Here is a 23,688-nt window from a genome sequence, read left to right as displayed (position 1 = left end):
CCAATTAGCCACAACACACCGAGATGCTGCTACAAAGTAAATGCACACTGCGGCTGACATGCTTACTAACAAACATATTTTCATCTTACAGTCCATTGGTGGCAAAGGAAGCAAAAAAGAATGTATGAGCATTCAAGTCTAGTTACATGACAGCATTTGATGTTATTTCTGGCATAGCCTCTCTCTGTGATTTTAATTGATTTTATGAGGCCATTTTCTGTTTTCCTGCCTTAAGAAACATCTGTGAAATCAGTTTAACCGCTTCTTCTGGCGTCTTGACAACATGTGGTAGAATGTAGCCGAATGCTCTCTGTGCCTTTGTATTCAAACACAACAAGTAAAACAGAGCCAGCAGAGAGATAGGTGGCCGGCTCCCATCACACCCCTGAAGCAGATGCTGCATCACCAGTCGTAGACGCAGTAACACATTTGCTTTAGTACTGTACTCTAGTACAACTGCCATGATAAAGACTTATCATGACTTATCAAAAAGTATCTAGGAATTGGCAGACTATCCCGCTGGTATTAAATATAAATGTACTTTGGATCAAAACACATGAAATTAAGTTGCAGTCGACAACAAGAGCTATTGGAATTGTCCGGGGACAACTTTCAGTGTTTATTTGGACTGTGTTGCACCATAAAGGAGCACCAATAATTTTATTTTACAGAAAAAAAGATTAGTTCTAATCAGAAATTAGCAAAACTAGGTTTAAAACAAGTACAGAGGTTTGTTGCAAAAATTAAAAAAAATTGTTTTAAATTTATGGAAAATCCAAGTTCAACCAAAGCTAAATTGAGTTGAATCCATATGGAGATGCTTTGTTTACCAACTTGGAGTAAATAAATCAATGAATAAATTTGAGTGCTGCCGAGACCCTACTTGAAATGAACAATACTCCGTTCCACCATTGGTAGAGCATTCTGCCGTTACAGACTCGAGCACACATGGAAGATAGGAACAAACACACATCAAACTCCATGCATGCACAGATTACAGACTGAAACACACACTCACCTCAGTGTATGAGTGTGCTGATTCGGAGGTTCTGACAGGGTCCGGGGGATTTCTCTAATCACCTGAGATGAGGAGGTAGAAAGATATGGTCAGCAGCATGTGAAGGATGGGCCGCCTCCAAGCTGATCATCCCCTACCAGGCCCATATTATTATTTCCCAAGGTTCTCCAATTAGAGAGTGCTGATGTGGGATCAGTGCGCAGATCTCCCACAGTCATCGCTTTCATTGCAGAAAGAGAAGGCAGAACCGGGAAGAACCAAGGGACCGGATCAGCAGAATTCCTCAAAAAAAATCCTTCTCGAACGAAACTTTGCGGCGCACAGGAGGTCGTTTCAACTCTCTGAGCCCTCGTTTCAGGTAAAGTTGTTAAGCTGTGTGGACTTTTGTTGTGTTTTTGTGTTAAATCACTGTGGTTTAATCGTTCCGCAACGTTGCAGCCAACGTGCGCATATTAAAAAACTGAGAAAAAACACGTATCGCATGTAAGGCCTTAACTGTTGTGTCGATGCTGCTGTACAGTGTTTACTTTACTTCACTGCCGTCACTGTTGCATTTAAGACTTTAGCTGGCAAGTTGTTTCATTGGTTTTAAGAGTCAAGATGTTTTGTTGTCCGGAGGTTTGACTGATAACAAAACAAGTAGGGGGCTAAAGTAATGCCCGGTACATTACAATATAACTGTCTGTTAATGTTAGCATCTATTTCACTATAAAGCAAGGAATCTCTGCATGTGTGTGTGCGTGTCCTTCACATATCTGGAGAACCGCTCATTCTATCTACTTCACACTTGGGTCTATTCAAACCAACGGCGTGCAATGTCAAAGTGGGTACAATTTGAAGATGTGACATGTTCGATATTAATAAACTTTGAATAAACAAGCGAGGAGCGCTCTGTGAAGCATCATCAGGGCTCTGTGGACTGAGTCGAGCAGTTGTCAGCAGTGGGCCCTTTACAGTGCGAGGCTCATCGACTGCAGCTCACTTTTGCTGCTGGACATACTACAAGCAAACTCTTCTTCACTTCCCTAAAGTCAACGATGGATTAGTGGTGCTTAACAATGCTGTAAGCAGCACTTCCTGGGGCCAAGCAATCGGCCCGTTCTGAAGGGCCACGCCCTAAAAACGAGCCCATCACTAGTCATCTGTAAACTAGTGAAAAAAGGTCACAACTGGCTGATTTTCCCTGGTTTTGTGTTCATGATGGATCTCTGCGTCGGGAGTCATTTCGACATTCAATATTATGCCATCAACAAAACATGAACAGCATACAGCAGTTCAAAAAATGCTAAACAAAAAGATTGAGAACACTGGTACAACGAGGGTCTGCAAATAGTGTAATGGCTCATTAGACAATAAATGAGCCAGAATAATAATACATCACTGAGTGCTTAGGTCAACATTTTAAGAACTTCGACAACAAAGAACAGTCCAAATTAAGCTGATTTCCCCTGGTCAAAATAAATACTGCCATAGACCAGCGTGTAATACGACAAAGTGAGAGTTGGTAAATTATGTATAAACAAGAACAGAAAAATAAATGTATATCTTGAGACTGACGCAGGTTTATTTGTTACCACTGATTCATAAGCACAGTACAAACGCGAAGAAACAATGCAGTGATGCATTTAGAGCAAAACAACAGCAGAGGGGAGAAAACAATGAGAATGATCACTAGACTGCCAAAGCTACGTAGAAATGCATGAAATATTTATCATCCTAGTTTGCTTTTTCTTCTGGCAGATGATGTATATTTAGCCATAAATTATATCCAACACTGTTAATAAATGCAGCACAAAATGCAGTTGGCAGCAGGTGAAGGACACGTTGTGCATTTGAAGAGTATCAGCAGCAGCACTACAGTGATACTGAGGGAGGATGGAGGTGCAGTGAAGCTGAGAGCTGCAAACACATTTTCCAATCAGCAAATCCAGTGTCAGTGTTCAGGGCTGCTATTGACACTGGTGACACACCTGGACTGAGTCTTTAATGATTCCCTTTTAGGTTGGGGAATAAAAAATACTGTTAGAGGAATTAGAGACTCAGTGGAGCAGAGCCACACAGCATATGGAGCTTTAAAAATGTGGCCGTATCAGCAGCTTTTACTTAAAGGCGACTCATGAAAACGCTTTGACTCTTATCGAGTGTGAAAAGCGGAGAACGTTTGCAGCAGTCTGTGTGTGTGTGTGTGTGTGTGTATATTTGCATACGTTACTTATATGTAAGTCACCGGGGGTCCTGAAGCATACAGGCAGCTCAATTATTATCCCATCCCACCACTCCCACCAGCTCTCACATGCATCATCACATACACAATTTGACCACATGTTATATAATCCTTCTTAGGTAAGAAAGCTTTTTTTTTGTAAGAAAGCGTTTTTTTTTTCATATAAAAGCTATAATGTAGGCTACAGTGGCCTATGGCAAACTGAAAATGAATTTGATACAACACCCGTATACATATTGCATCTGTCATCATGAACTATTTTGTTCATCTGGCTTGATAAAGACTCACAGACTGTTGCCAAACTGCAGCCAATGCGTTCTCACTCCCAACCCCTCAAACTTTGTCAGTGCCCCCCGACGTCTGCAACCCGACACACCCTTTAGCGTCTGTATAAGACGCATCATGCTTTCATGTAAACCCATCCACATCATTATTAGACAGTCAGAGCAACCGTTGAAGTCTGCAGTGAACATGTGGAAGAGCTGGACGCATCAAACAAACACAGGACTTTCACCCAGGAGGCCACCGTGTGCATCTCCTGTGAGCCATCATTGACTCATTTAACCATAGTTGTGTTGCTTAACTTCTGTAGATACATAACAAACATATTTATTTTACGTAACAAGCATAGTTATTTTAAAATTGTTGGATTATTGAACGCACTTATCACAAAAACAGCTCCACCCACCATCTAAAAACAGATGGTAACCTTTTAGTAAACTGCGCTCCAAGATTTCCAACACAACTAAACAAAATAAAAAACAGTTCTTGGTTTGAATACTCAATATGTAATTTGCAGCTGTTCAAGCCTACCAGACCATGCTGCTAATGCAAAACAAACACAGATAGCCTCTTTGTGGGTACTCTCCACTGATTCATTTAGAATGAGAACCAATTAGGAGAAAAAATGTTAATTCAACCTCGGTGACAGGCAGACTGCAGAGTGACTCACCGAGAAAAAACAAATGCTTACTCACAAAGAAAGAAAGATGGTGCAGAGGAGAACAGTTTCTTCACTTACTCTCTGCAGTAAATATACGCAGATACTAAAGACGATGACATGGCTTTTAAATTGGAACTTTCTCATTATTAGAGCGACTACAGCAGCTGCTTCAATAGCAGCAATCGAACACATTTGGTGAAAGGGCTCGAGACACTTGTGTGATGAGGTGAGGGAACTGACCCCCTCCTCCCTAATTTAATTACATTTTATCATGGCCGTCCTGCTGACAGAAACTGAGCTGTGAATGCATGGCACTCTCGCCGATGTCACTTTTGTTAGTCCTTTCTTTTCTATTCCGCATGTGGATCACACGAATACAGCACCCATTACACACACCACCGCCCAATTAGAGCGGGAATGTGAATTAATGAGCAGGGCAGGGCAGGTTAATGAAGGGTGATGCTGATCTGCTGAGGACTGAAATTAAAAACCGTTTCCTCTGTCCAAATAGAGTTTCGCTTGCTATTATCATGTAAGTGTTGTCGTGTGTTTGTGCTATCACCCTTTAAACTATCATGCAGCACTGAGCGGCTGCTGTGCGGGGGAGATTTTTGGGGGGTTTAGGAGTAATCTAATACTTGTATTTCAGTTTAGGCGGGACACTGTCAACCCCTTGAGATGATTTAATATCCTGAAAATACACAAAAAATCTCCATCCTTACAAGTGCTTTTGATTCCATTTTCACCACAGAATGATCATATGGGGAAAAGAAACTGCCAATGAAATATCCCAGTTGCAGAAAAGGAAATGAGCTATTATACATTAACCTTTCTTTCGATATTCTTTCTGCTGAATATTTTACCTGTTAAGTGTGCATATCTTCATCTACGGCCAATTCACAACACGTGCCCTGGAATGTGGCTGTCAGCATGATACTAATGTTGAATCAAACGCACACTTCATACAACCACAAACGCATTGACAGGGTTCCCACTGGTTTCTACAGATCATTTTCCAGGACTTTTGCAGGACATTTTCAGGGACAGGGATCAAACCAAACAACAATATGTTCCTCACTGTGGAAGTCTGTTTATGAAGATGTGCAGTCTATGGCTATAGCTTATTCATGAAACAAATACATCTCCTAAATGGTCTCACTTTGTACCTCGTAAGCATGATAGTGTCTATGTGTCTAAAACTGGTTTTTAATACTTGGCCTAATAGATGTTCCGTGTCTTTTCACCTGCAGGTTAGCAAGGTTGTACTTACTGGACAGGTTTGTGTGTCTTGTTAAGACACATTTAGCTTCAAAAGTAGTGCTGAACCTGAAAAATGTTGGAAGCTATTTTTTTTGTTGTGGTTCTGTTTTGGCCAAAGAAAATCTACTAAATTCAACCAGATATTAGCAATGAGGGACGCCTACTTTCTAACCTCAGTGACTCGCTGTACCTGTTCTTTTCAAGCACCCACTCTCCTCTGGTGTCCACAGAAAGTCTCTGTGCATTTGTATATTCAAATAGTGAGCTAAAATGACATCTGATCCTGTGTACCGCTAGAAGTCCAAGGTTCACCTGAAAAGTTTTGGAAACATAGAATACCTGAGTGAGCCTGCAAATAAGTTTGTCTTTTCATCGTTTGATTATTTTAAATGAAGAAGTTATCTTGTTGTAAAAGTAGTCCTTAGTGTGTCTGCATGTTTGTAGCAGTTGGTAAGAATGTGCTGTTAGCTGGATGTCAAATACGAGTCAGCAAACCCGAGCAGATAACAGAAAAACATCCACAAATCCTCAGACTCGCTTGACAGACAAACAGTTGCATAACAGAAACAAACCTGCAAACCTAACGAGTTGAAAGAGAAAATGTTTCCAGCGGGAGACTGCATCTGCAGGGAAGGATGTGATTTTAACTGAGAGGGGACTGTTTAACTGAAAAAAAAGAAAAGAACAGAAAAGCAGTACCTAACTCTTTGGGGATAATGAAGGCTTCAATTTCCTAGGCAGCCAGCAGAAGCAGCGGCTGACGGCACACGGGGCTCAAAAGGACTCAGAAAATCGGAACACTGCAAACATCCTGCGAGCGCGGCTGAGAAATGAGCTGCTGCAAAGCAATCAAGCTGCACTGAACCAACACGCTCTGAGCTTTCCAAGAGGAGAGGGGAGGCGACCACGTCGACGGCACGCACATGAAAGAACACCGGATATCAGAGATGGGAAAAGGCAATGACGAAAGGCCTGGTCATCATATTTTTCTTTATACATTTAGACATCTTTTCTCTTTGGCAGAGAAGAGGAGGATTGAGACTGTAGCACGGTCCAAAAACCTCGCCCTCCACACCAAAAGATATTTATTTTTCTTTATTTATTTATTTTTTTTTAGTAATTACTAAAAGAGGCATAACGGGTGCATTAAACTAATGAATACTGGGTGAAATAAGATATGCTTGGTTACACTCCATACTGTTCCAAATGTTTGCAGCAGCCAAAAGATTAACCTCAAATAGGAGGGAGAGAGTTTTAAAGGAAGACAAGGAAAGGAAGATACAGTAACGAAAGGGATGAGAGGCAAAGAAAAAACGGATAAGGAAAGGCAAGGGTTGAAGGGAACGGAGAGAAGGAAATGGAGGAATGTCAAGGAAAATAACAGAAAAAAATGAAAACATATGGTCCGTGGTTGTCTGAATGACGCATGCAAAAAGATTGTCCGTATCATACTCACTGACACGTTTTCATGTCTGCCCTTATTTCCTTTGAACTTCTCTTTCAAGTTTCCTCACAGCATTGTTCCTGCTTTATTCCAGTCTCTCAATTTCTGGATCACTCTCTCTCTCCCTCTCTCTCTCTCTCTCTCTCGCCATCCATCTCTCTCGCCATCCATCTCTCTCCAGCTAAGAAAGATTAAAGTGGAGGCAGAAGTCACGTTAATGGCCATCAGCTCATCCTGTGCAAGCAGTTCCCTGTCTGCACCGCCTACCTGCTTAATTAGTCGAGAGGCGAATCACTAGCAATGAACCTGGCACTAACTGCACTCTCTCACACACTCTTTCAAACACACACACACACACACATTTGCGGATCATGAAACCCCAACTTAATTTTATGAAAAGCCATCAAATAGTCTAGCAAATTACAGTGTGGATCAAAGTACTGGCCTGGCTGACCGACATGCCGACGTTGAAATCCCTAGAGAGACATTGTCATTGCACATGAAATGATGCATCTAATGTTCTTCGTTAACGGAAGAACACATTAGTAAGCACTCACAATATAATCTGAGGTTGTCCTATTGTGTCATATTGTGTTGTGCATTTCATATTTTCGTGAAACCTTAGCCTTGTTGGCCCCGGTCCATTTCGTCTATATGTCTTTTTACCATGGTACACCATGACAATGAGAGATTCCAGGCACTTCTGTCTGTGCATCTTTTTACCCTGAACCAAAGCCAACCTTGAAGTAAGGATAAGCCAAAATGTCCTCAGTTTGAAAAACTCTGATGGTCTAAAGCCCAGGTCCTCACCAAAATAGGAATACAGGAACACACACACACACACACACACACAGCTTCATGCCTTCACATCCAGCAGACACCCACCAGCATTTTCTAATTAGTCCACAGAGCTTGTAGGTAGGAACAGCGGGTGAGTTATTAATAGCCGGATCCTTACCACACTTTTAGCCCATTAATGAGAAGCTATGGCCGTGTTTTGTTTATCATGCTTTATATAATAGTTTAAGCTTTTGGTGTTATTTTGCAATTCAAATTTGACAAAATTTTCATTAAAACATGAAAACATAAAGATAAAAAGGTAGAGAACTGAAGGAAAATAAGAGCTGAGGAGGTGGAATGTTTTACAAACAGAAACAGAAGTATGAAGAGGTACGAGAGGGAATGTCAGATTACTTTGCTTGTTTGATATCCTCACCGCTTCGAGGATGGTGTCAGTCTAGACAAGTCATATTCTTGATTTATGAAGAGCCAGATCTAGTTGGATTAAATGTGCATTAGGCATTTCTGATGGAGGAAATGGTTTTTTTTTCGGTTGCTAAATTGTTCCTCATCTACTCAGCAAAATGTAATCAAAAGGAGACTCAGATTTGACACATTAAAATCAAGTTTGCAGCTGTTGGGAAGTACTATTGCATAAGTGACAAAAGTTGAATAAAGTCTTTTGTGGTTCCAGAAGAAGCTGTGCAAAATCTGATGAATGTCCTCCAGTGATGTCCCTGAAACTGTTGGTTTGGGACTACAAATTTGAAAATGAAAAAAGAAATGAAGTGAGCACACCAGATCTTTGTATTCGGCTCATCGTCTCTGCTGCAGGCTAGCAGCTGGAGGCTAAATTGTTTACAACTAACATGACACACCTTAATCTGCTGTTGACGAGCAAGAAGAATGGAATGGAATAAAAAAAATTTAAAAAAATCTACAGTTCAACTCAATTTTGATACTTTTTGAGTATTTTGGTTGTTATGTCTCATTAACCCCTTAATAATGTGCACCTGTTTCACAATATATTATAAATAAATTACAAAAAAAAGATTTCTTATTATTTTATGCTATATCAACATCCAATCAACCTTTCATCCCGTAAAACATAATTTGACATGTGCTTGTATCAGCCAGCAATAATATCATGACATCCATCAATAAATCTGAACTTTTAGCGACAAGAGAGGTGAGAGTTTTTAGCAGTCCTATCAAATGCAAAGAATTTGATTTAAATTCCTCTTGCATCTAAACACCGCTCAAATATCCACTGGGGAATACTCACAGTATAGAAGCTAAAGACGATCCACCTTTTGTTCCACTTGGATTTTAGGGGACGGCATTATCTGTGTGATACACCATTGGATCTTACTCTCTTCTTCTTTATTGTCTTTTTTAATGACCGCATTATGTGAAATTATGTCTGCAAATAAAATCTCCCCAGTGGGACACTACAGTTTCGAACATAACGGATTCCTACACCTCTGCCTCTTCTGGACGGTCACCACAGGGACACACAGTACATGTGTGTGATCTTGTAAATCCGCCAGTGAGGCTCCTGTGTGTGAAGACCGGAATAATAAAACTTCCTGGGTCCTTCAGCTCTCACAGCTCTGATGACTTATTACAAGCTGTATCAAAGCTGAACACTGCGCTACAGCTCCGCAGAGGAGGCTCGACTGGGTTTATGACCACACTGTGTGTGTGTGTGTGTAAGATTTCTTAGAGTGTGCTGATGAGCCTTCCTCTGCATGTGCCTATTAAATTAAAGACAGATGCTAAGAAACTCTCAGTTCTTTTATTATTGAACCTTACACCAAAGACCATGAATTCTCATATACCTATATCAGGCACTGTTTTAAACTGGTTCTCCTCCTACCTCAACTACAGAAGTTCCTTAGTGTCCATTCACAATTTTAAATCACAAGAGTTTCAAATTCTCTCTGGAGTCCCACAGGGGTCAACCCTTGGCCCACTGCTTTTTAATCGATACATGATCGCACTAAGTAATATCATAAATAATCATAAAATATCCTATGATTCATACCCAGATGACACAGCTCTTTATCCCGATCACCTAAGCCCAATTGACAACCAGATCAAATGCATTACGGACGTAGATATTGGATGGCAAACAACTTACACTTACGAAAACTAATTACATTGAAATTATTGTTGTTGGTCCCAAAAAATAGCAGCAAGAAATAACTTCATACCTTTTATCGTGTCACCTAAAGGCAAGTGAGCAGGTCAGAAATTAACTTTGAAGATCAAATAGCAAATATTACATGATTATAGTTCGACAACCTGAGAAAGAGAAAATTGAAATATGACAAACTGATTCTGAGAAACTGGTCAAAGCTGTCATTTTGAAAAGTTAGAGTACTGCAATGCTTTTTTCACTGTATCATCAAAACAATCAATTGGAAGACTTCAACACATGGAGTATTACATTCAGTTCAGTTCAGAGTTCTGACTGGTACAGGAAAGCATAACATTACTAAAATGCTTAAATTAATTCATCGCAGTCCGATTCAACAGAATTCACTCCAAAATCCTCGTATTGTTTTTTAAGGAACTCCACGATTCAGCTCCCTATAACATTCCTGACCTGCTTACTGACTATACCCCCGATAGACTCCTCAGCTCTTCAGAGAGTGGCTTTTTGGTTATACCCCAAATAAGGTCAGCCCTCTGGAATGTTTTGCCTGATGAGCTATGGTCTATACATTTTTTTTTATGTACATTTAAAGCAAAGCTCAAAACCTTCCTGTTTTCACAGGCCTATAAACAGTGTTAGTGTGTATGTATACTATGTTATGCCACTGTGTAGCATATGCTTGATGTTAATTCATTTTATTTTCAATGCCCCTTTCTTTTTACTTTTCCTTCAAATGTAAAACACATTGAGTTTCTCTGTAATGACATGTGCTCTATAAATAAAGCTGCCTCGCCTATGAAAATATAGAATTCACATAACACTTTGACCCATCTCTCTCCATACTTTACCTGGTCGTACTCCATTGTATAATTCCGATTCCTCTCACACGGACACACACACACACACACACACACACACACACACACATGGATTATGTAGCATGGACAGTGACTGTGCTGTGTAGTGGACATGTGAGAGAATTCAATTCTCTCCTGACCTTTAGCTGGAAATGGAAATACCAGAAAAGATATAAATATATCAAGATTGTGTGCTTGCCTCCTTGCACGAGTGTATGTGTGTGTGTGTTTGTGTGTCTGTATGCATGGGTGGATCTAGGGTCTATCTGACTTATTCACCCTGCAAGGGGTCTCATGTTTATTCTCCGAATGAGGTAAAACCATCTTGGGGCTGAACTATAATACCATAACGTGGAATATTGCCTTGTATGTTGTCCTCTACAGAAGTTTTATATTTGTAAAAAAGACAAACTCCAAAATCCCTTCAGCTGCCACTTTGAGGCTCCGATTTTTATTCATTACGCAGTCCTGGAAAGAATTAACAATCTTGTGGTAATCTGTCGATTATGAAAACAAATTGAGTTCAAAGTTGACAGGTTGTCCTGAGGGTGGAAGAAAGTAATCTGGGCAGAACAAATGTGTTCAGCAAAAGTCATGGCCATCTGCCTGATAGATTCCAATATTGCGTGAAACTTCGGCCTAATGGTGAAGCTCGGGTAAAGTTTAGAATATCACGAGATTCATTTGAACATCTACAACAGACAGAAAGGCCACAACTGGGGGAAATGGCGAGATTAGGAGAAGCCCAATCATTTTACAGTGTGGAGCAGTCGGACCAACCAACATCGCTTTCCCCGCGCCCGCATCAGACGTAAACTTCCCATCACAAATCAGAAGGTCAGGCTGCAACCGTGAAACATCGTCTGACTACTAATCAACATGCTGTAGATTTGCACTGTTTGACTTCTGATGCTCACTACTAAGAAAGACTCTTCATCAAAAGTAACAACAGATTTAAAACTGAGAGAGCACTGTGCCATTCAAATGGAGCATCTTCCTCTCACCAGCTTTCTACAAACAACCATAAGCTTAGCTCCATCTTAGCTCTACCCAAGTTGTTACAGCATTGAACATTTCTTGGGCTATGAGTCGTTTCCATTTGTACTACTTCCACAAACACTGTAGCATGTTGAATTTCAAAATCCTCATCATGGATTTAATTTCTGATGTAATATATATACCTGAAGGCTGATTATATTATACTTGTATCAAACAGTGATGCACTAACGTAGAATACGATGCATTAGCTATTCAAATTAAATTACACTCAGCAAAATCTAACCATTGTCACTTTCTAAATCAAAGTCACTACCCTGTCCTTGGAAACGGAGCACAAACCCAACTGTTCGACAGACAAGCAGTGATGACAACAGTTGATTTCAGGTACGTGATATTTCTAAAATGTTCATATATTGTATGAAATAGACGGGAAAAGTATTGTCAGGGCTGAACACTAACCTTTAACAGCGCTTGCAAGATTGACAAACAGACATCTGCTCTTGGTTACCGAAACTAAAAACATGGTTTCCATTTTTAGTCTTCTCATAATTTCAGTAATCAATATGCAGTTGTATGCCAGCTTTTTATTGAAGATGTCATGTTATTCATGCTTTGCGGTATAATTTCCGTTTCCTTTTTTTCTTTCTTTCATTCATCTGGTTCTTTGTCAGTTTTTATTTGCATATTTGTGTGTGATGCTAATGCGTTATTCAAACTTCTCACCCCAAGCAACGTAATTTGCTTTGCCAAAATTGTCTCTGAAACAGATGCCTGTGCGTACGCGAGTAAACACACTAACACACATGCAGCGTTGTGCAGAGTTCTCTGGTTCTGACTGTAGAATCAATATTTAAATATAACTAATGCAAAAAAGTAAATAAATAATTCATTTTGGGATGCACATTGTTCTGTTTACTATCCCTATTTTCTGTATATGTTCATATTTTGTTTAAAATATGGTTGCCACTGATGGCAACCAAAATAATTTGCAATGGCAACCTTCCCTGTCGAGCCCTGATTGTGTCAAGACTTGCAGTAAAAGCAGAAAGTACACAGTATGTTACAGTTGGTCGTCTTGCTGCTAAAGTCGGGGAGGTTAAATTTAGCAGAAAGGTGGGTAATTCATCATTGTTGCTTGTCAGTTTAACCCCTATCAGTGTTGACATTGATCCTCTGTGTACGTGTGTTTGGGCACGTGTGCACATATAAGGCGAGTGTGTGCGAGTTATCAACGAGAGCACAGAGAATAAAAGGGCAAAAAAGTGAATCATGAGTGCTAACAGCAACGGTTAAACACAAAGATTTTGCCGTTCACAAAGATTTGCCGTTCAAGCTTCTCACACACAAACACAGAGTCACAAGCCCACGAGCCAGCGGCGGCTGGCAGTTTGATGACTGCTAATCTGCTCTGAATAGACAGTGACAGACAGAGACAGGCAGAGCGAGAGAAGGGAAGGAATGTAGAAACTGAGATATGACGGAGGACATGACGAAATGATGAGTTGAGGGCTGAAAAGATAATGAGTGGAGGCTGGGGAATGAAATGATGAGCAGAGGAGCTGAGGCTGGAAAGAGACATGAGAGGACTGAGCAGAAATGAAAAAAAAGAAGAAAAAAGAAATGAAGAAGCTTCTCCGTTTCTCTCGCTGAGAAGATTACCATAAAAAAAAAATAAAAAAATAAGCAGCAGCTCTCCTCCGTCTCGTCTCCCACACTATTCAACAGTCCCAATTCTGTCCCAATCCCTGCATAGCATTGTGGGAAAGTTTCAGTGTGCAGCGTAAAGGTGGATGAAACTACCCTCTTCTTCCCCCAGTGACCTTTAAGATGTACTGTTGTTCTTTTCTGATCTCCAGTGACCTTTTCATACTAGACAGCTTATGTTCAGTATACTAGAGAAGGAATATTCTGAAGCTTGGAGGTTAAATGCAGGTGATAGACAGGAGGTCCACAAGTAGCCGTGCAAAGTGCTGCTTATCTGCAGGTGAGAAAAAAACAATCCTAAAGTGTGTTGAGTAAACATGGTGGCAACTGAAGATAATAATATTTTGTATGATCACCTTACACCATTAAAGTCACACATTACTCACAAAGCTGCAGGGTCTCAGCTTTTAGGTCTCTGTTCCCATTTCCATACACCCCTACGTGCATCTTTTATAATGCTCAACTTTGCACAGAGTCACTCTGACAAATTCAACTGCATTTGCAGCTATCAATACTAAGTGACGTGATTTAGTCGATTAAATATTCAATAATACCAAACAATGTCAGGTAAGAGATACAATTCAGTGAAGATCATGGGTTGGATTTGAATTATCAAGAAAAAGAAAGCTCTACATATTTTCACATGGAGGTGCAGGGTGAGAATTTTTATTCCAGAGGGTTAAAGAGGTCTATGGAGAGACACAAGGCACAGTAAAGAAGCATTAAAAGCCTTGAAACTGAAAACAAGTTTAAATGCCTTACCAACCAAATGTATTCAGTGATGGTGACACACAATGTGCAGCTGGTACTCTCGGGCTTGCCAGGCTCACTCTCCTTTTAGTGTCACTGGAGCCAAAATGAGGCCTGCCTGCTCTGCGTTCAGAGGTTTGCTTTCCTTTGAATGACTTATTACGGATGCTAACATTTCTCTGCTGGAGAAAAAAAAAAGGCAAAATATATTTGATATGAATGCCTGTGGAGCTCTGGCTGCAACGAGTGTGTAAGGGTATTATGGTTTTATCTAGGTTTAAAATACATCCAGGGGGGAACCCAGGGCAGCCGAGCAGCGGAGGGGGGGAGGGGGGGGGGGTTGCAAAGAGAAACTCCGGGGCAGATAAATGTTTAAAAAGCTGTCGTAAGCTGTGTAAAAATTGTTATTTGTTGACATTTACCCACGGAGAGCCCCAGATGTTTCGAGCATGACGGGGTCGCATTTACCATAATTCTGACTAGTGCCAAGGAGCGGGGGGAACGTGATTAAATACCGTCTTCAGCAAAGGGCACAGACCGCTGTTCCAGGGACCTGCCGGTACTGCATATGAAACCCATGCAGTAAACAATTCCAGAAGTGGTCCAACCAAAGGCTGGTGTCACAGCTACTGAATGCCATCTTTTGAGTCATTTCTTTTGAGTCATTTCTTTTGAGTCATTTCTTTTGAGTCATTTCTTTTGAGTCGATTGAGAGCGAACTCTACAGTTGCATCTCACCTGCGCTTGTCGCCATTTTTCTGGCTCTGGTACAAAAAAACATCTTCACCATGTTAAACAATTGAAGGCATTCCAGACAATCCCATCTGTGTTTTTGTCAACACAGAACTTCTCTCATATAGATGATGAACATTTTAGCTGAAACTGCAAATGTATAAGAATTAAAGGGACTAAACTGGGACTTTGAGCGTTAACAGGAACATGTCTCCCTTTCACCCACCCTTGGGTCCAATGCATGGGTGAATAAAATATGCAGCTCTCTTGTGTATGGATCAGTAGGTTTAAGAGTGAGATGTTTTAGAAAAAATGTATTTACATATTCAGAGTTAAAAATACATAATGGGTAGGAGAGAAAGGAAGGGCTTCTATCAAAAAGAAATACTGAGTGGTAAAGGTGGTACAAAACAGAATAAAAATAGTCCAAACGTTGGGGTAACTGTTATGACTGAAACTAGAAACTTTGAAACTAGAAAAAGGTTGGAGAGCACAAACACAGAGAGGGACCAGAACCAGACCAGTCAAGAAGAGACAGCAGGAGAATGAGAGATGGAAGGTAAGAGGAAGAAAGAGGGAAAGAGCACAAGTGACAGAGAAAGCACAACAGAGACCGTAACCCTGCTGTAGGGGCTTCTGGGTAAAAAAAAAAAAAAAAAAAGCATCAATAATATCTCTCTTTTTTTCCCCTCCTCTTTTTTTCCTCGTCTCCATCCTTCATCCTGGGGATGTTTTTCAGACTCCGAGCTCAGAGGATTTTATCATTCTTCTCCCCGAGGGACTTCTTCCAGTTTAAAATCATTGATACTGATTACCCCGGGCCCTGTCATATTGATTTTTGAGATTTATTGTTGGCCGACTCCCTAGCAGAGGTCTGTGGCCCCTGTGTCCCCGAGCTGGCAGTCATTTGTTAAACACTCTCCGCACCTGACAAGGAACACGCTGAACCACGAGCGAACACACACACACACACACACACACACACACACACACACACACACACACACACACACACACACACACACACACACACACACACACACACACACACACACACACACACACACACACACACACACACACACACACACACACACACACACACACACACACACACACACACACACACACACACACACACACATTAAAAAAGCTCAACAACAACATTCCCACTATGAGCAGTTTATTAGATAGGTTAATCTGTTCAATAAATTGGTCCACAACTCCACGCAAACCATGTATTTCAGATGATTTTTTTTCTCAAAAGGTACATTGTTTTTTAATGTGTAGACCTACCAAGTTGGCTAGATATGACCAATGCTAAGACCCACTCAACACTGATATAGCAGCTGAGCAGCAAGACGGACCGCCTTGGACAACTTTTCCTGAGAATGTTCATGCAGAAATACCAACAGCAGACAAAAAATCTTAATATATATTTGGTATACCTTGTATATTTAAATTGCTTTTGATGTGCGCATGTTTCGGCATTTCAATACAAATAAAAAAAATAAAAATATGACCCATCCCTATTGAGAACAGAATAATAATAATCCACGAGATGTACACGGTCTGATATTACAAACTAGTTGAAATATCCTAATATATTTATCCAGGGGCCTCACAATCATGTTATGCCTCATAGGGTTTTGATTCCATCCTTTGAAAACCTTATTCCAACCAAGCTTGGTTGCACACATGTTATTGCACAGTTTGGGGCTAAGAAAGCACATACAGCGAATTGTGGATGTTGAGATCATCTCAACGTAACTAACGAAATATTTCAAGAGCAAACCACCAAGTTCATCATCCCTCAGAGAGACATGGGCGATGCAACTGCAATTATTCACATAAACAGCATGGATTTAAACAGACAGATGCCCACTCGGTCATTCATACCTGCCAACAAATGTATAAATCACACGCACATCATCATATATGTCACACACACAAACACACATCGTAGGAGCAGCAACCACTTAAGCGCCATTTCCTTCTCCTCCTGTTTATTATCCAGCTCTAACCGACACTATGACCTTCACACACAGATCAGTGAAAGCTGGTAAATTCCCTTCCCTCACTACTTCTTTCTTACGGCAGAAGATGAGCCAGAGGAAGGAGACAGAAAGCAATAAGTATGTTCAGGCGTGTCTCTCTAGCTGTGTCTAAGTTCAAGGACTGGATCCGCCAAAGGACACGACCCATGAAGGTGGATTATTCATAGTGCCTCACCCCTAAACCTGTGCTGCGTTCATGTCGCATTCACACCAGGCAGTTGTCGTTAGGTGGCCAACAAATCATGAATGTAGAAATACATTGGGGGGGTTTCTGGCACAACTTCACCTACGTCCAAGGTGCATGGAGAAGGGAAAAGAAAGTCTGTAGAAGTCAGAACTCACTTGTAGTCCATTTAACAACGTTTTTTCAGAACAACGCATTTTTCGGCTGATGGCCTTTATCAGAGTCATCGTCAAACACATAAACAACATTTGAAAAGGGTATGAACAACGAATCCTCATCCAACAGATGGTGCGACCTACAAAAAAGTTACTCATTTTTCCTGAGTCTAACGACGCTTATCAATTTGGGCTTGTTACATGCATACGGTCTTCTCAAAATAACCTTCCGTACTCACAGGACACATCGTAGTCGGGTGTAGGCACAGAACTACTTAGTTAGGTTGAGGAAAAGATTGTCGTTTGGGTTACAATAACTACCAAAGTGGGTTAGGGACGTGACAAACAAATCAATGTTTGCCAAATTCACCTAGTGTGTGGGTTTTTGCAGCCTTTATTCTTTATGGTTCCTTAATACATGGATATGAATTGATATTGTGGGGTATCTACGAATTACAATGCGTTCATTTACGTAGGTATATCAGTCAATGGCCCACTTGCAAAGGTGGGTTGGGTAAAGGGTCAAGGGGAGGGTTGAATGTGCCTCTCTGCCACTGTGGAACAACGATTGACCTGAAGCCACATGACCACACACCCAACCAACCTTTGCAGTAACTAATACAAGCTATTGTTGATTTATATTCAATGTGAATTCATATACTATTGCGTTTTTCTGTGGTTGCTGGATTAGTATGAGTACCAAGTAAAAAATATAGATAATGAATTTTTCTGCATGTGTGTTTCTTGAATTCCCCAAATAACACTGGATACATGACTGCAAGACGCCTGGAGCCCAAATGCAGTGTAAAAAAGAAATGGCCAAGTTCATTGAAATCATCAGAAGAGAAACCTCCTGCTGCAAGAAACTTGCTTTTGTCTCTCTTGCACACACTCTGAAATAATCTACAAACAAGTAAACTAACCATTTTAAACACACACGTTTGCTGTCTTATTCTAAAACACACAGACCCACTGCAAGTTTCTACATTTTCTAGGATATACTGTAGTGAGGGTGATACCTGAGCAGGGAGTTAAACAGGCTGCAACAGATGCATCGGCTTCGTCATCACGATGCTAATGTGGTGTATGAGGTCACAGGAGCATGATGGACCTCCTGGGGGAAACATGACCTAAACCGCCCTGCTTCGCACCACAACCTGCATGACTAATGAAAAACAGGAACAACAAGCCAGGCTGCTGAGCCCTCAACAGGCGTCTGCTGTGAGACCGTTAGCTGCGTGTGGGACTTGGTGTTACAGGGTAACTGGTACAACATGTGCAACACGCAGGGCCTTTCTTATTTTGCTATTTTGTGCCTCCTTATCTCTTCTCTCTGCGCTCGACAGGCATGTGACCCGGAAATCGATATCAGCGTTACATCTTGAAAGAAGCCCCGATTCCTTAAAGTGCTTGAGGAGCAAGGAGGCTTGCCAGAGGAGGTATAAGCAATAATACACCAATGTATCCTTTGCGGAAGTCTTTATGGCAGTCGTGACATATAAAAGAGGCGTGACACACAGCTGGAATAATCTAAAACCATGGCGAGACGCTACAACTTCACCGTTCGTGTAGCGCCTCGTAAAGGCTCCATTCTAACCGCTTGATATTGCTTACGTTTTTATATTGAATGTAGAATATGTATACCCAATTCCATGGATTCAGAGGCAAAGATGTCTCAATTATTAAATGTTTTTTGCCTCGACTCCTCCCATCTCTTCCACCTTGTGGAACCTCGTTGCAGGTTTAAGGACTGCTAATTGCCCCCTGTACAATGCCTTACTATAGGCACCTGAATGCAACGAGGACTCCCGTGTCCCCGTCTCCAACGACGTTACCACACGATGATAATGTAATTTGACAACAATACATGCTGTTGACTGAGCCGCATTATGAATCTTCCAAACCTGAGAAATAAAGGGCTCCCTGCTAGAAAAATACTTTAATTGCCTTTTTTTGGAAAGCGTAGGTTCCCTTTACGATGTTCAAAGTGCATCTGAATGTCAGAATGTTTCCAGACATTTAGCCTGACAAAAATGAAGATGTGCAGCCGAAAGCTGGCAGTGTACAATGAACTGCTCGCTAGAGTAGAGATGTTAATGTCTAGATGGCAAAAATCATTGTTTACCAAGCGTACTTAATCCAACACAATATTTAAATCATTTATGGTTAAATAAATACTGTCCATGCCCATTTCTATATTGAATGGCTTACATACCATTTCAATAAAAATGTCATACTGTTTTCCTACAGTTTGACCAATGGGGACAAACTACCAAAACTGCAATCAAATCAACACAAAATGAATCCACTATTGCCAGGATTTGGCAAAGTCTTCAAAAATAACTGCTTCTAAACACTTTCTAACATTCAGAGGATTGCGCAACTTTGACAGAGTCCTGCACTCTCTCATCACCAGGATATGAATGAATGTATCTTGTACCCCTTAGCTTACACTGACTCTGAATCTGATGATGTTGATTTGAAGATGCCTAGATTTTCCATCATATCTTTGTAGGTAAAATTGCTTCCGGTTTGTTTTTTCAATCAAATTCCAAAATGAGAGACACACAAGAGAAACCAGACGAGTGTATCAGACTCAATCAAGGTTAAGTAGCGAGTAAAGCGTTTTTATTGGAAATGGAACGCTCGAGAGTAGTAATACCTCTCATGCATCGAATGAATTTTGCTCTGTTGTGAAAAACCTGATCAAGTACAAGTACAAATAGAGATAAGAATAGCATCATCTCCAGTTTGAGTGATGAATTCAATCAACACCTGTTTTTCAAAGAATGAAAATCTAAATTGAGATGGTAGGGACAGAGTGGAGAGATGCACTATACATCATGGTAAAATAATGAGTTTTCTAATGTTCTCCGCAATATTAGAATAGAATATTAGAAGTGTGTGTGCATCATTTTACATGCAATCACTTTGAATTCAGACTACACGTGTTTGAGATCTTGACTAATTCAAGTTGTGTGGGTTTAAAACGCTCTCAGCTTGTATTTATAAAGATGGATTCACTAATGGCTCTGTGGGGTAGAAGACGTTAATTCGCCCAATTATCAGTGTCATTGAAACAAGTACGTATGTGCCTGTAATGATAATCAAGCCATAGTTTTTTGTCTGTTCCCATCTTTGATACTTGCATTATGAATTCACGTTTTACTTTACTCACAGTAAAAATACAAATTAGGAAACATCACAACATCACAATAGTGAATCGTTTTCATGATCAATTGATTGGGACTGAAGTGAGATCTAAGGGAGAGTTCTGTGCTGCCGCCATTGTTGTCCAGCACAGCGGAGCCACAAACGTCCAATCGTCATTGATTAGAATGGAAATCATCTATTCGGATCGAGTCTGCATCTTTATACACTGTGTCAGCTAATATAATGTCAAAGTAGGGAAGAAGCAGAAAGAGTGTGTGGGGGGGGGGGGGGAGACGAGGAGAAAGAAACAGGAGTGATGCATAGAAACTAGAACAATAGACAAAGGAACGGAGAAATGAGACAAAAACGGTGACGAAAAAAATCACAAAGACAGGCTTTGTTCTCTACAGAGCATCATTACACTGAAATAAGAATCAAAACAGTAGAATTACATTCCTTTGAAAATACAATAGAATGCTGGTGTTTCACTCTGCAAGTCACAATGAAATGGAGTCTTTCTCCCTCATGTTGTCAACTGATTCTCCGTTTTATCATTCGCACTGAGATACAAATGTCAAAACATTTCAAGTGGGTTTTGATCAGAATCTCACTAATTACTTAACAACCTTTTGAGCACACTCTACCTTTAAGGCATACTAATTCAACTTGTCACCACGCAACATATGACTCATTTATTATATTGTGATGTCGAAAGAGCAGAGAAAGGAGGTGTGGGGGGGGGGGGGGGGGGGGGGGGGGGGAGGGGCTTCACTAAAAGTCCCATGCATCAGCTCAAAGCATCTGTCTGTCTCATCAATGAACATCTGTATCTCTGGAGGCCCATTGTCTTGACTCTCCCATGTTTTTCTATGATTTTCATAGAAAGACATTTTTATGATGTTATGTCAGCACATTAATAAAATACTTGGCCCTCAGTGGGTTCCATATGAGTGTAAATGTTACTTGAATTAATAAAACATGCAGCTCCTCCTTTCAGTAAAGCAACTCATTATGACTACAGGCTGCGTGGCAAGAAAATGTCTCAGCTATTGTGTGCATGCCTGCACGATCACACCGTTTTACACACAGTCTACTCAAAAATGATCAGAAGAAGTCACGTATCCAACAGCCTCGATGTGATGGATCAGCTCTCTTTACTTCATGCACCATGGAGCTAAGACCCAAACAGGTGTTCTCTGAATAGACTGTCAGAGTGCCTTGACTTACACACTGTATCAACAACAGGTACGTCATGCACGTCGTCGTTTTGCTCTCCCTCACTCCTCCCTTCAGCCTAGCTTTGCCCTCTTCCTTTTTATCCGTAAAAAGAAACTCTGCGTTCTCACTTTACCCACGCCCCTCCTCCCCCGGTCTCCCACATCCTGAAAAGAAACCGAAGCAACAGCATTTGGCCTCCTCGTCTCATCGCCTCTCTCTCTCCTCACCTCTTCTCTTCACTCCCTGCCTTAAGATGGGCAGAAGGCAATAAGGGCCGCTAACCTCTTCTTGCCTCCGTGCACTGAAACGTACACTGAAAAGAAGCCTGGATTCTCCTCTCTGCCCGGAACACTGTAGATCACCAACCAAGCACTTGTTCTCTCACCCTGTCTTCCAACTGTGTGAGAGAGAAATCCAACAGTCATTCAGTTCGATTTTCTTTCAGAAATGCATCATCAAATCTCATATTCAGCCCGTCATTCAGTTCGATTTGATTCACTTTAACTGGATTTTAAGCTTCTTGATTCTTCAAATACAACACTACAACAAATGCAAATGAGAAAATAACCAAAATGATTCCTCATCAATAATCTGAATTATAAACACTAGGGGCTCTAGTTGAAATAATGATTTACTTTCAAGGCCTTTGTTTGATTCTATTCATCACCCTATATCATTCTATCACAACTTTAAGCTTAGATTCGTTTGCTTTTTCTGACGGAAGCTTTAGTCACATATGATGTGTTCAAGGACCGTCGGAAAGATGAAAATCTGAGAGTGATGACAGTTTGTATAGCTTCTGGCTATGACAAATGGTGTAATTTTGGCAACTGTTTGAATAAACTATGCTTTTCCATCAACACAAAACAAGATTCTTCAAAGTAATTCTGTCACCGATCAGCCTCGTGCTCATTCAGGCAGAACCATGTAGCTCCACCGTAAAATAATTGACCTTAAAATTGCTCTGATGAAGAAGACGAGTGCCGTCATCCATTTGAATGATTAAGGTCAGCTTGAAACGCTGGTTAAATTGAGTGTAAGTGGGTTTAACTACCACTGCACCCACGAGTCCTCGCTCTCTCCATCATATTTCCACAGAGCTGTCACAGCTCGACTGTCACTTCTGCTTTGCTTTTATTATTCGGCGATAGAAACACATTGCTGATTTATTGAATCCCTGCATTGTCCACTGGCCATGGCTAGATCGTCTCCACAGACTCTATTCACACAGTGACGGATGACTCATAATATATACTTTTTTATTATATATGAGATTCTCTTTCTTCATTTGAAATGTAGAGGGAAATACAATACTCTGAATCTTCTTATTTTGTCTCAAACCTTGTCACACACAGTCCCCTCCATACATGCACATAGATTTGCAAAATGAGGCAGTGTGGGTCAAGCTTGGCTCGTATCACTGGTGCAGAAAGTAGTCCTGGCACAGGCCGAGTTCACAGATGGTTCACTGAGAGCTGTGAATATGCTGACATGAATATACAGGACGAGACCGTAAACCCAGAGGAACAAGGTCGACAGAGCATACCACACCTGCTCAGACCACCAGAAGATGTAACAATGACAAATAAATACAAATATTTGTTTAGAGTGGTTATTGCATCATAGTAAGAAAACAATATGGTGTCAGCTGGTCTGGAAACTACGTCCTCATCGAAGCTCAGCCAAGGCTACAGTGAAGCGTCTCAAAATAAAAGGTTGGAAGCGGGTTAGAGGACCAGGAGGACACAGGGTATAAATCAGGTATCCAACCCGTGTATCACTTATTCACACTGTTACCATCTGGGCAGCAGCACTGGAGCATGAAGAAACCACTAGAATCTACTCAAACTCAGAGACTCTTAACCCATAGCCCAACACTGCCTTCCGAAAATGATATTTATATACTACTAATTTGTTCTGCCAAATATGTTTTGAGGAACATGTGTTGTATTTTTAGGCAGAGGCCAATATTCACATCCTGAAACTGCTTGTGGGTAGGTTGAGGCAACAGAAGCAATGTTGGTAAGGCTAGCCAAAAAATGTTTTTTT

Source organism: Anarhichas minor, unplaced genomic scaffold (genome assembly GCF_050575085.1).
Source record: "Anarhichas minor isolate MPS153535 unplaced genomic scaffold, ASM5057508v1 ptg000027l, whole genome shotgun sequence".
Taxonomy (NCBI): domain Eukaryota; kingdom Metazoa; phylum Chordata; class Actinopteri; order Perciformes; family Anarhichadidae; genus Anarhichas; species Anarhichas minor.
This window is presented reverse-complemented; position numbering follows the sequence as displayed.